Genomic DNA, 12,582 nt, shown 5'->3' with positions numbered 1-12,582 from the left:
CATCCTGCTCTGAATGACTCCGAGTTTACTTTTGCTCAGACATCTCTGCTGATGAGCTAGCAGTAAGCAAATTGCATTTGGTGATTTGTCAGTCTGGGAAACAAGCTGTAAATTCTCAGGCATGAGGTCTAGCTTTTCCTCTGCCTGATTTTATTAGAAAAGACAAAAAAGGAAGAACAGTTTATAGTTTGAATATTTCCCTACAGCCTTTTTAATTTTCAGTGCTATGAACCTGGGCTCATTAAAACTAAGGCACAGCCTTATAGCCTGTACAGGTACCACTTGTCCCAGGAGGATCCCCACTTCCTAACATGCTTAAACCCTTCCTTTCTGGCCCATCATTTCCTCTGTGCATTGGAACACTGACTCTCTGCCTACCTCCTAGGCCCCACATTTGGCCCTGGTATTTCAGACAGTGCTGCTGCAGAGATCATGGATACCTGAAAACAGCCCCAGAGCATCCCTTCATTGACACCAACAGGGAGCACAGCCCCTAGTTTCTTGCTGCACCCCCAAGCAAGCAATGTAGACCTCTCATGAGATCCCCCATCTTTGTGCATGGCACCCAGGTTACGATGTTCACTCAGACACCACAGATTTAGCTCTCCCTTTGTCTAATATTAGTCTCCCTTTCCATCGCCTGCTTCTTTCTAGCCTTTAAGGCCCTCTGCACTACAGTAAGATGATGTGATGCTGATCAGAGGACTGGTCTCATCTGAGAGCTAGACCTCACATAGGTTGCTCTCAGCTGCTCCAGCTCAAACTTAGGAGAATAAAGCTGCTCTTCTAGGGCTACAGCCTCCCCACACTAACAAAAGCTGTCCCAGTAGGTGATCACACACAGTGCAGTCTGTGCAAACTCATAGGAGACCACCACTCTGTTTCTGATCTTCTTCTGTACTTCAAGATTAAAGTCTTTTTGGCCTTCAAAGCTTAACAGAATAGTTGAGGTTGGAAGGGACCTCTGGAGTTTGTTTGGTCTAACCCTCCTGCTCAAAGCAGGGTGAGCTAGCGCAGGTTGCTCAGGACTGTGTCCAGTCAGGTTTTGAGTATCTCCAAGGATGGAGACTCCACAACTTCCCTGGGCAATCTGTACCAGTGTTCAACCATCAAAAAAAGTGTTTTCTTATGTTCAGACAAACTTTCCTGTGTTTCAGTTTGTGCCCATTGCCTCTGGTCCTGTCACTGCACTCCGATGAGAAGAGTCTGACCCTGTCTTCTTTATATCCTCCCATCAGATATTTAGAAACATTGATAACGAAGAGGTTGAATGGTATTGGCCCCACTGTTGACTCTTGGGGTACTCCACTAGTAACTAGCTCCAGCTGGACTTCATGCTGCTAATTACAACTCTCTAAGCCCAGCAATTCAGAGAGTTTCCAATCCACCTCACTGTATAGTTATCTAGCCTGTACTTTATCAGCTTGTCTATGAGGATGCTATGGAAGACAGTGTTGAAAGCTGTACTAAAGTTGAAATAAACCACATCTACTGCTCTTCCCTCATCTGCCAAGCTAGTTATCTTGTTGGAGAAGGCTATCAGGTTGGTTAAGCATGATTTCCCCTTCATAAATCCATGCTGAACACTCATGATCACCTTCTTGTCCTCCATGTGTCTGGAAATGGTTTCCAGGATTAGTTGCTCCACTGCCTTCCCAGGGACTGAGATGGAGCTGACCAGCCTGTAGTTTCCCAGATCCTCCTTCTTGTGCCTCTTGAAGACTGGAGTGACGTTTGCTTTCTTCCAGTCCTCAGGCACCTCTCCCAGTTGCTATGGACTTTTCAAAGATATTCAAGAGTGGCCTTGCAGTGACATCGGCCCGCTCCCTCAGCACTCATGAGTGCATCCTGTCAGGTCCCATGGAGTTGTGTATATCCAGTCTGTTTAAGTGTTCCTTAACCTGATCCTCTTCCACCCAGTGTAAGTTTGCATTGCTCCAGACTTTCCAGGCCTGGGATCCTGAAGGCAAGCCTCACCAGTAAAGACTGAGGTGAAGAAGACATTGACTACCTTGGCTTTTTCCATGTCCTTTGCCACCAGGGCCCCTGCCACTAGTGGGCCCATATTTTCTGTAGCCTTTCTTTTGCTGCTTCTATACTCGTAGAAGCCCTTCTTGTTGCCCTTCAGATCCCTTGGCAGATTCAATTCCAGATGGGCTCTGGCTTTCTTAACCCCATCCCTGCATACGTCGACATTGTCTCTATATTCCTCCTGGGTCACCTGACCCTGCTTCCACCTCCTGTAAACTTCCTTTTAAGTTTGTCAGGAGCTCCTTGTTCATCCGCGGAGGCTTTCTGCTGCCTTTGCTTTTCGTCCTGCTTGTTGTGATGGACCATTCTTGAGCTTGGAGGAGGTGATCTTGAAAATCAACTGGCTGTCCTGGAGCCCTCTTTTCTCAAGGGCCATCTCTGTCGAGATTCTTCTAAGCAGATCCCTGAAGAGGCCAAAGTCTGTTCTCCTGAAATCCATGGGTGTGATCCTACTTTTTGCCTTGCTCCATCCTCTCAGGATCCTGAACACCCACAATTTCATGGTCACTGCAGCCAAGGCTGCCCCCAGCTTTTACATCCTTGATCAGCCTTTCCTTGTTTGAAAGTATGAGGTCCAGCACAGTAGCTTTGCCTGTTGGCTCCTCAATCATCTGTGGTAGGAAGTTGTCACTGATGCACTGCAGAAACCTGCTGGATTGCTTGTGCCCTGCTGTATTGTCCCTCCAGCAGATGTGAGGATGGTTGAAGTACCCCAGGAGAACCAGGATCTGTGAACGTGAGGCTTCCTCCAGTTGTCTGAAGAATAGCTCATCTACTTCTTCCTGATCAGGCAGTCTATAGCAGAAACCCACTACACTGACAACTCTGTTGGTCTGCCTACTAATCTTGACTCAGCTCTCAGCTGGCCCCTGACCATCCCAGAGAGAGTTCCATGAATTCCCACTACTCTCTCAAATGAAGGATTACTCTCCCTCCTTCCGTCCTGGCCTGTCCTTCCTAAAGAGCCTGTGACAATGCATTGCAGCACTCCAGTTGCTTGAGCTCTCCCAAAATATCTCCATTATCCCAGTGAATATATAGAAATACAGCTTCTACTTTGAATAAGAATTTTCCTTTCTCTCAACAATAATTCTAACGCTAACTATAGAAATTTTCTGTGGTTAATGCTGAGACTAAGGGTTCAGGTTAGGTTGAGGGAAAGAGAAAGCGTAGAGGCGCAGTTGGAGTGTGTGTGGAAAGGGGCTGTCAGAGGAAGGTGTGTGGTGCCTGGAGAGCTGTCCTGTGAGGAGTTTCTTGTTGGGGCCAGAAATGAAGGGTCTGAATCCCAGCACTGGCCCGAGAAATCGCTGAGGGTTAGGATTAGGGTTAGGTTACAGTTACGGTTAGAGTTGAGAAAAACTCACAGGACAGCTCTCCTGGCACCACACACCTTCCTCTGGCAGCCACTTTCCACACACCCTCCAACCGTACTTGTGGGTATTTATGAATAGAGCTTTTTCCTTCTGGGGCCCTCCCACTGGAAGGAGCTTTTGAGGAAATACTTGTCTCCGGATGGCTCTAACTTGCTTCTGTGTTTCTGCCTTGAGTGTTACTGCTGTTTTCAGCCTGTTGTTAATATGTTGTTGGCGTATCTCCAGGTGTGTGTGATAAAAATGTATTGATCATTCATGGAATGATATCTTTTTCTATGCAACCTTTTCTTAGGCTACCAGCACAAAGGAGATCATCAAAGAAAGCATCATGGTAGTTCACTACCTATGAATGGTTAGATTGATGTATTTTCACAGTTCAGTGATCTGCAGGAAATGCTGCCATGAAAGTGTCTGGTTTTGGAGAAGAAGGGGTTTAGCCTCTTCTGAGGCATTTTTTGCTGTCCCTGCTCAAGTGATGGAAGAGCTTGACTGTTGCTTGGATCTGTCAGAGTGCTTGATAAGACAGGCTTATACAGTTTTCCTGGACAATTAGCTCCTTGAACTTTCTCTAATGCAGAGCAGAAACCAGATGGGACAGTGCTGTATGATATATCTAGACTGATAAATAGTCAACCACAGACCTCCTGTTTTGATTCAGTCATACCAGTAACACAAGGCCAGCTTCTGTCCTCGTCTGACACTTCAATGCTGCTTGAAAGGAACCGCTGGGGAAATATGCTTTCACAGATTGTTGGTTGTACATCCACGTCCCTCAGAGCCTTGTATAATAAGGCTGAGGAAGGGGAAATAACCAAGTGCTGTCACATACCAGCTCTCTTTTTGCTGTCAGCACAACCTCAAAGGCAGCTGACACTGGGTGTAAGGTAAAGCTACTTGTGGTCATCTCAGTTAACAGCATGGCTAGGACAGGGCACCTGCCTGGTTTCATAGATAAAGTTCAGCTACTTTTTCATTCACTGAGAAGAACCTGACTAAAATGAGCAATTGGGTTCTTAATCTACAGAAATCCACTGAGAAACTACTAAAGCAAGATCCTCTGTGCATATTGGACGGCAAAGCTGTTATATGATGACAGACTATTTTATGGGTAGCAGGGATGTGGGAATTCTTAGCACAGAGAGAGCAGTATATAATTCCTAATTCTTTTTAATTTTGGAGTGAAATTACGCTGAAAAGCAAATCCTTGCAGTCAATACTGAAAAGTGAGCTGACTTACCTTTTCGGACATGGAAGAACTCCAGCACTGATTAACTGTAACCCACTGCAGTGCACTGATTGCAAGGTAAGATATGATTGATCACTGGTGGAAAGCCACTTCAACTTGGAGCAGCACCTCAAAAGGTGCTGACCTCTTTAAAAGAGCAGCAGCCACAGATACAGAGCTATCGGTGAGATGGTTAAGGTGAACTTAACATATAGTAAACACAGACTCTGTTGTTGTTAGAAAATCACTGGGGAGCATCAGTGCATCAACTTGTTCTGTCACCAGTATTGGTCTGCCATGAGAGGGCCATGGCTATGCTCGTGGGTGAGGGTTAGTGTGCACTGGCAGAATGCCTGGATCTTTGAGTTTACTCAGTAAAGGTGCACACCGTACTTTTTAGAAATATTCATTCCTGAATTTTGAAATAAAACAACTTCTGTGGAGCCAGAGCCTCTCTTTTCTCATACCAAGCCAATTCACTACAGCCATAATATATCTGTGGTGGGACAAGGATTTGAACATGGGGCTTTCCATATCTTTCAGACATCACTGGTCATCATTTCCCCTGATGAACCTTTCTTCTGGTGTCAAGGACCTCATCCCTATTTTAGAAGAAATGAGAGAAAAAAAAATATATATATGGTTCATTCAGAAAATAAAATCTTTTCAAAAGGTTGTAATGGCCTGAGCTTCTTATTGTTTTATTGAGCTAGCAAAGCATTTCAAAGTGGGATGCAGATTTTTACAGTCAGAGCTTTTCAAAGAATTTAGATCCCAAAGGTCCTAAGGAAAAACTTGAGCTGAGCCCATTTCCAAATCCTATGTGCTTAAATCAGATTGAAGCCCAATCAGAGAAACAACACTTAAATCACTGGCTGCGGAGTAGCAAATTTCAAACAGTCTGCTTGCAGTACATGGTTGTATTTTTCAGACAGTCCACTAATGTCCAATTTCAGAGTGACTGTAACGAAAGTCTGGGTTAAGTGAGTTGTTTGAACAGTGCTGGGGTCTTGAATTGAAGGTTGCTGTGAGAAATGCTGTCTTTCTGCAGACTAGCCAGGGAAAGCTGCAGCCTCTTTCTCCGAGAGGGAAGACACTAAATGTTAATCACCCCTTAGCAATCTGTCAGGTGGTGGCACTGCAACCCAAGACGAGTGATTTGCTGATTAGCTGATGTGACACGTGACTAAAGAAGTGAAATGCACAGGGTGAAAGTAACAGTAGAGCTGGGCAAGAGATTTGTATCTCCTGAAGTATTAGATTGGTAATTTGGAGAAAGAAGTTTCCCTTTCCTTTCCTTAGTGAAAAAGAGGAAAAGGTCTTTGTCAGGTTCTTTGTGGTGGTGCTTTAAATTGTCTCTGTGCTTGGGATCATTCTTTAAAAGGAAGACTCAAAATGTGAAGGTGATCTCTGAACTTGGGTCCCTTGGTGCCTGCCCTTTCAACCTCAGTGCCCCTGTGAGGCTTGTCTTCCCAAGCACGCTGGCCCAGCTGCCCAGCTCTCCCTCCCTCCCCGGATGCCAAGACATTTCCCATTATCTGGCACTTGAAAAATGTCTCCCATGATATCTGACCACTTCTGTGGTTTGCCTGAGAGCAGAGTCAGCACACACACTGGTATAGGCTGCCATCTCCACTTCCCAAGCAAGACATCTTGGAGCAAAGGGAGGGATATGTTGGAGCAGACCCACCACTGATGCAGCTGAACTGGAGTCATGGTGACCCTTAACATTTGGCAGACGATTGTGCTGATCAGACAGGGAGGTAAGGTTTTTCCAGGAGGCGTCTCCAGGGTGCTGCAAAGCCCATTTGGGGAGAGCCGAGGAGGGTAGGGGCTCGCTGCTTGGCTGGTGAGGAGCCTGCATGGGCAATGAGCTGTGCAAGCGCTGCTGCAGAAGGCAGGTTGCCCCTGTATAGGAGAGAGCTGAGGGAGCTGGAGCTAAGGAAGGGCAGAACCACCTCGTGCGAGATAGAGGATCATCTCTGCAGGAGGGACAGGACATCAGCATTGTGACAGATTTCCTCATGAGACTAGGAGCAGGCAGGAGAAGCTGAAACTATGACTCAAAGCACGTAAAGAAGAAAAAAACGAAACACCTTTGAACTGCTGTTCAGGATTACATAGGAATTCAAGGCTTCCTGCACTTTCATAGCTAGGAACTGCTTTCCTAGATGAAGTCTTTAGAGGCTCAGATGTAAAAAGCTAAGGAATGCTTCAAACAAACTAGCTGTGTTTTGATTTGGTGCAAATAAGAAGTGAAGTATACAGGAATAGCTGAGGCTTTGAAATGCTGATTTTAAATATTGTGTGCTGCCATTCAGCTGTTCTGTCATAATAGGGTGGAACGAAAGACAATTTCTCTCTCTATAAGCATACAAAAAAAGTATATAAACAACCAGAAATAAAAATCTACCTCTGAAAAGTAGGGTTGTTTTCTTCTTTTTTCTTTTCTTCCTTTAATTCTACTTTTATTCCCCTTTTCCTGTTTTTTTTCCTTACATCAGGAAGACAATAGGAGTATTTATTATATCAGCTACAAAGGACATCCAGTTATCATATCTCTACCACTAGCAGTTACCTGACTTCATATCACCATTTGAACAGTCTGCTCATATAGGGCATTGCTATAAATTCGCTATAAACATTCATTCCCCTGTGCCATGAGCAGATGAGGAGCAGAGATCTGGGGTGGCATCTGTGCTGCAGTCAGAGCCAGAGTCAGAGCATGCACACTCATACCTGTATTAGCTTTAACCTCCTTCCCTGGGGCTGGGCGAGCTGCAGCTGCCAGGGTGCTAGGCTGTAGGAGCCACTTGAGTCTTGGCCCAGGGTCTCAGGTGGGCTGCTATGGCTTCCCTGATGCCTTTGGCGCCGGGGTTATGCAGCTCTGATAATGGAACTCGTTCAGGTATATCTACACGTTTCAGACCCATGCTGTGGGCAGCAGGGATGTAGACAATCTGCTCATTTAATTTCTGTCTCAGCTCTTTGCCTCTGCCTCCCCTTCTTTGGTCCAATATGCTGGGAATTAATTTGCTGTGTATTTTACCTGGTGTGGGTTACTCTCAACTTGCTGGCTGTTGGGAGGGAGCCACTGCTAACCCTTCCTTCTTCCCAAACACTGCAGCTCTGAAGAAGTTATGACAGCCCTTACTAGTCTGCGCTCTCCCACCTAACACATGGGTATTCAGTACAGAGAAAAATGACCCTTTACTTTTTCTTGGTTTTCCCTGTGGGCTTGTATCAAGGGTAAACAAGTGGTACTCACAGAAGAAAACAGATTTAAACATCACCTATTAGAGTCTATGCCTGAAACTGATTTTGGAAAAATAATATGACTTTCTGATTTATGTACCTCTACATTTTGGGCAAATAACTTTCAAGCTCGGTTAATTGTAGACCATTGGTGGCTTCTCCTACAAGTTATGTGATGTTTTTGAGATCCCTGTTTGGAGAGCTGAAACTTTTAAAGTTCCCGAAAACTCATCCAAGTAGCTTTACTTCAAGGAGCACCACCGTTAATGTTTGTCAGACTCCTACCACGGGTAAACTCACTCTTTCAGGTATGTGGTGGTAGCACTGGTATGGCAGTAGCAAATCACACCTTCTGGTATGAATTTGGGGGTAAATTATTCTCTGAGTTAAAATTTAAGTTATTTCCTGAAATCATAAATATTTTTAGGACTACTATTGTCCTCTTGGACATGAGTAATGATTTATCTGGTAGCACAGATCCTAATAAATGGGTGGTTTTATTTAGAAAGATATTCATGAATCGCATTATCTACTGCTAGGTTATTTCGTTTGCCCCATAAATATGAGGAGCTTGCAACTAAAGGGCAGTACACTGAAAACAAATGGAAAGAATTGCTCTATTGCATTGTGCGTTGTTGTCTCATGCCTTCATTGTGATGGGATGTAATTGTATAAGCTACTGTGCTGTTAGATTTCAAAAGGCTAGTTCATAACCAGTAATAACATCTGTGGCAATCTGAGCTAAGTTAATGAAAAAGATAATCAAATCTAATGCTACAGGGCATGCTATCTGATATCTCTAGGGGTCATAAAGAGATCATACAGTTGACTTGGGGGAAGGGAAGGAGATGGTTGTATGTGTGGAGGGCAGAGGAGGCAAGAGATAGATAGCACAAAAATGAGGGTCACCTTGCTCAGAAGCACTGTGTGCTGGTCACCGATGGAGGCAAAAGAGTGTGGACTAGATGACTCATGGAGTTAAAGTCACTTATCAAGCTAACGATATTTTTAGTAATGCCAATACTGATGAAGTATAAGTTTCAACTGATCCCAGACATTTGTCTCTGTGCATTGATTGGGAAATTGGATTAAGCAGTTTACACGTGCTTCTGCCTTGCCCAAAACAGATAGGCGCTGAGTTAGTGGCTGATCATGGATGACACCTGAACAGCCTTTTGTTTTGTTTTTCAGTAAACACCAACTCCAATCTGAAACTTACTTCTATCTCTGATGCCAATAGAATTTTATTGCATCTCTAGACAATACCTTGTGGCCACTTTCTTATGCTTCTAACTAAATTTATTGCAAATTGTCTATGTGAATGCTTTCAGGGGCACATGTTGGTATATCACTCGAGGGTCCAGATGACGATGGCATGTGTACTGACTAGCAGCAGAATTAATGGACACGTTCTTTGTGTGTGTGTAACTGGTAACATTCAGAAAGAGATGTGTGAGGAGTACTTCTGTCTGTAGATAGCACTCAGAATGTGTTTTCTCTCACAGACTTGAACTATATTTATTACAATTACCTCCTTCATCCTACTCTGTTCTTTTATATATTCCCCATTATCATTCTTCTCTTCTAGTCAGGCCCTCCTTTACACAGGTGTACTTCTGGCTAACGTAAGAATTCTCATACTGAGCCAAAATCCATCTGAGGCCACCTAGCACTATAGCCTGTGTCTGGCCATGGCCAAAGGCAAATGATTAGGAAAAAACAGAAGACTGGGGACTGCACAAAGGGGTCCCTCCTTCAGTATATCTTCTCAGGTTTCACCACTCAGAAGTTTAGAGACTTACTGATTTAGGTGTTTTAACTACCATACTGAGTAAATACTAGCTAATTCAACCTTATTAAATAAGCTGAATCCCTTTCTTGAATGTCTTGATGTTGTTGGTTTTTCATCGCATCTTGTAAGAAGTCTTAGTGTTCTCTGCAAAAGTACTGTTAGAAAAACATAGGTAGGAAAGATTGTGGGAAAGGCTGGCTTTGGGTTCTGTCTGGCCAGTCACAGTCTCTGTCTCATCAAATTCTATATCCTTGTGTGGCCAGCATTCACCCTATACAGATAATATGCTCACGGATAATTTGTGTATTAGGGGGCTCTCCTGTCATTTACATCCCAGGTCCTAGGCTTCAGGGTTTACAATGAAACAGAAGAAATAATTGTAATAAAGTTGTTTCTACCTGTCATGATAACAATCATTGTATTTCTATAAAGTTCGGATGGAAGAAAATCCACCAGTGCATTAAGAAAAACTGATGGAAATCCATTATACATAAATTGACTGTTTCCATCTACCCCTCCCCACAGTTGCTCAGAGCATTGCTATGTTTATATTTTGAATATCCATGATATGGAGTTATGGAAACTAAATTAGGTTTTAATAAACCAGAGTATTGTGAGATTTCTGTGGGGCTGAAGTTCAAGTTCCTTGTCTTGAATATATAGCAGCTAATACAGATTTTGCTTAAGTTAATACCAAAGGGACTTTTATTTAGCTTTCTTTCTCTGCTCTACAAGATAAAAATTAATATCTCATCACCTCTGAGAAAGTCAAAGTTATTCCAGAAGAGAGAGAGATTACATAGTTCCCAGCATTGCAAACAGAGGTAGTTATCTTAAACAATAGGATTCAGCCTTCTATATTGCTTCTTTCTCTCCTTCAGCACAGACCTGTCTTTCTGCAGAATGGATTCTCAGCTGCAAAGCACCCAGATACTAATTTATGTGTATGCGAATATCCAAGGTTAACAAGAATATATTCCTTGGGAGAGAAACAGTCAGTCAGACTGCATTCCTTTTTCCTTCCCTGACATACAGTAGGATGCTGAAAATCTGTCTGATAGAACCTATTCTATTCACATGAACAAAATTAATGTTTCTAATTGGGATTAGGTGAAGTATCCTTCCCCTTGACTGCATGGCCAGCATGCAGGAGAAATGGGTTTAAATGTCTGCTCCAAATCAAGGAGAGAGAGGTTAATTTGAACTCTTTCTCCAACATGATAAATTCTGTCCTTTGTAATGATGTGCAGTGTACATGTTTTCTTTTACAGGACCCATGCAGATGATCCAGATTGTATATGGACTGGAGAAAAAGGTTTGTGGCTAAAGATTTGTGACTGAAGTTTTCAAGCAGGTGACCCTCTTAGCCAGAGGTAGGTGCCTGTCTAGTGTCAGTTTTACTGGGTTGGAAACCTAAGTCAACTTCTGTGTGTCTTCTGTATTTCATCTCTGATGGGTTTATGCTAGTTCTGGAGGATACCCACGTTACATGGATCCCATTCCTTGCATGGAAGGACCAGGACCTATCTTGGACCTGGGGACTGTGCGATGAGATAGGATGCACTGCAACAGCAGTGAAGCTTTCTGTACCTGACATGGGCAGCTGGTAATGCCTGCCCTGGGTCCAAGCTGTGAGGCAGTTTCACTTTGTCTCTAAGCACATCTAGATGACATGTGCACAGCTCAGCAATTTCCTTGGCCTGCAGAAACCAGCGAGGGCCTTCTATGAAAAAAGGATATGTGCTCGGACCATCCACCAGACAGTCATCATGCATGGCCAACCAGTATGGCCTGAATTGGCCCCGCACCCCACCACATGTTCCTCTGCCTATGCACCAAGGCAGCCCTTCGTTTATGCTTCTTAATGTACAGACCCCCCCTCTAGGCATCTGACAGTATTCCTCAAAGCATGGGAAGGCAAAGAGAGAGCATATGGCAGGGACCCTATGGAGTGGCAGTGTGTAGTGGGACCAGTGCTCAGTGCTGCAAAACTGGGGGAACAAGAGACGTGAGCGTCTGTGACGTAAGTGAGACCCTGTCAGGATAAAACCTTGGCACACCCTGACTTTGCCTCTCCCCCATGTGCTCTGCTTTCTGCACCAACAGAGTGGGGGCACTGCGGTTCACTCCAGTGGGTGCCAGTCTCGGTGCACAGCGTGCCCAGCCCTGGGCGCCCTGTCTCATGGAATGGTTACAACCACAGGCTGCTTTCCCTTAGCCTTGGTGGGCTTATCCAAAGGCAGATTAGCAGGGACTTCAGAGTTGGCCTTGTGCAGAGATAAGGCTTGGCAGGGCTGGTGATTAGCCAGGGCTAAAAAGGACGTTGGGTGCTGGTAACTACACGTGGTCAGTATCACTGTACTGTGCTCTCCAGCACGACCCTTAGCACCCATTGCCATCTGCTTTCTCATTATCCCGAATGTCCTAACTGTCCCACATAAAGAGAGTGATTCAATACTGTGATATTGATTCAGCTCCCAAGCAGCTGACTGAGAAGAAAAAAATGGGTTAAGCATTTAGACATTGACCATTCCTGGATTAGACCAGGATCTTACCACTTTTTAATCTTTCCTTTGATAAGCTAAATGAATTCCAGTTTTAAAATTCACTACAGCATAGATTCTTCAATCCTGAAACCATTCTCATTTCTATTCCCTGAATTCTTCCATCTTCCCCCAGAACATCCAAAATGGATACAGGATTCTGCGAATAATCTCATTCATGCTTCATACAGAGGTAAAGTTACCACTTTACTTATCTGTTTTATTGACCTGTTTATACAGCCAGGGGTTGCTCTATAAACTCATGTTCAACTGATCATATTCTGCTTTCCTAGGTTACATGTAGAATGTACTAAGAATTGTGAGTTAATCATTAAAGAGATGCTGTCAGTTGTAAAAATTCAC

At 44.1% G+C, this 12,582-nt stretch overlaps 1 long non-coding RNA gene across 1 annotated transcript in view; it reads left to right on the top strand.

Moving 5' to 3' along the window:
• The window catches only part of LOC135327883 (uncharacterized), a 30,805-nt gene extending 18,393 nt beyond the window's left edge, over positions 1 to 12,412 (top strand). Inside the window, exons 2-3 of the long non-coding RNA XR_010388417.1 lie at positions 10,948 to 11,049; positions 12,356 to 12,412. This is a non-coding gene — a long non-coding RNA (uncharacterized LOC135327883). The remainder of the gene's footprint in view (positions 1 to 10,947; positions 11,050 to 12,355) is intronic.
• Positions 12,413 to 12,582: the final 170 nt, after the last annotated feature.

Source organism: Dromaius novaehollandiae, chromosome 3, assembly GCF_036370855.1.
Source record: "Dromaius novaehollandiae isolate bDroNov1 chromosome 3, bDroNov1.hap1, whole genome shotgun sequence".
Classification (NCBI taxonomy): domain Eukaryota; kingdom Metazoa; phylum Chordata; class Aves; order Casuariiformes; family Dromaiidae; genus Dromaius; species Dromaius novaehollandiae.
The sequence above is the reverse complement of the archived record's forward strand: the minus strand, read 5'-3'. Positions and strand labels throughout refer to the sequence as shown.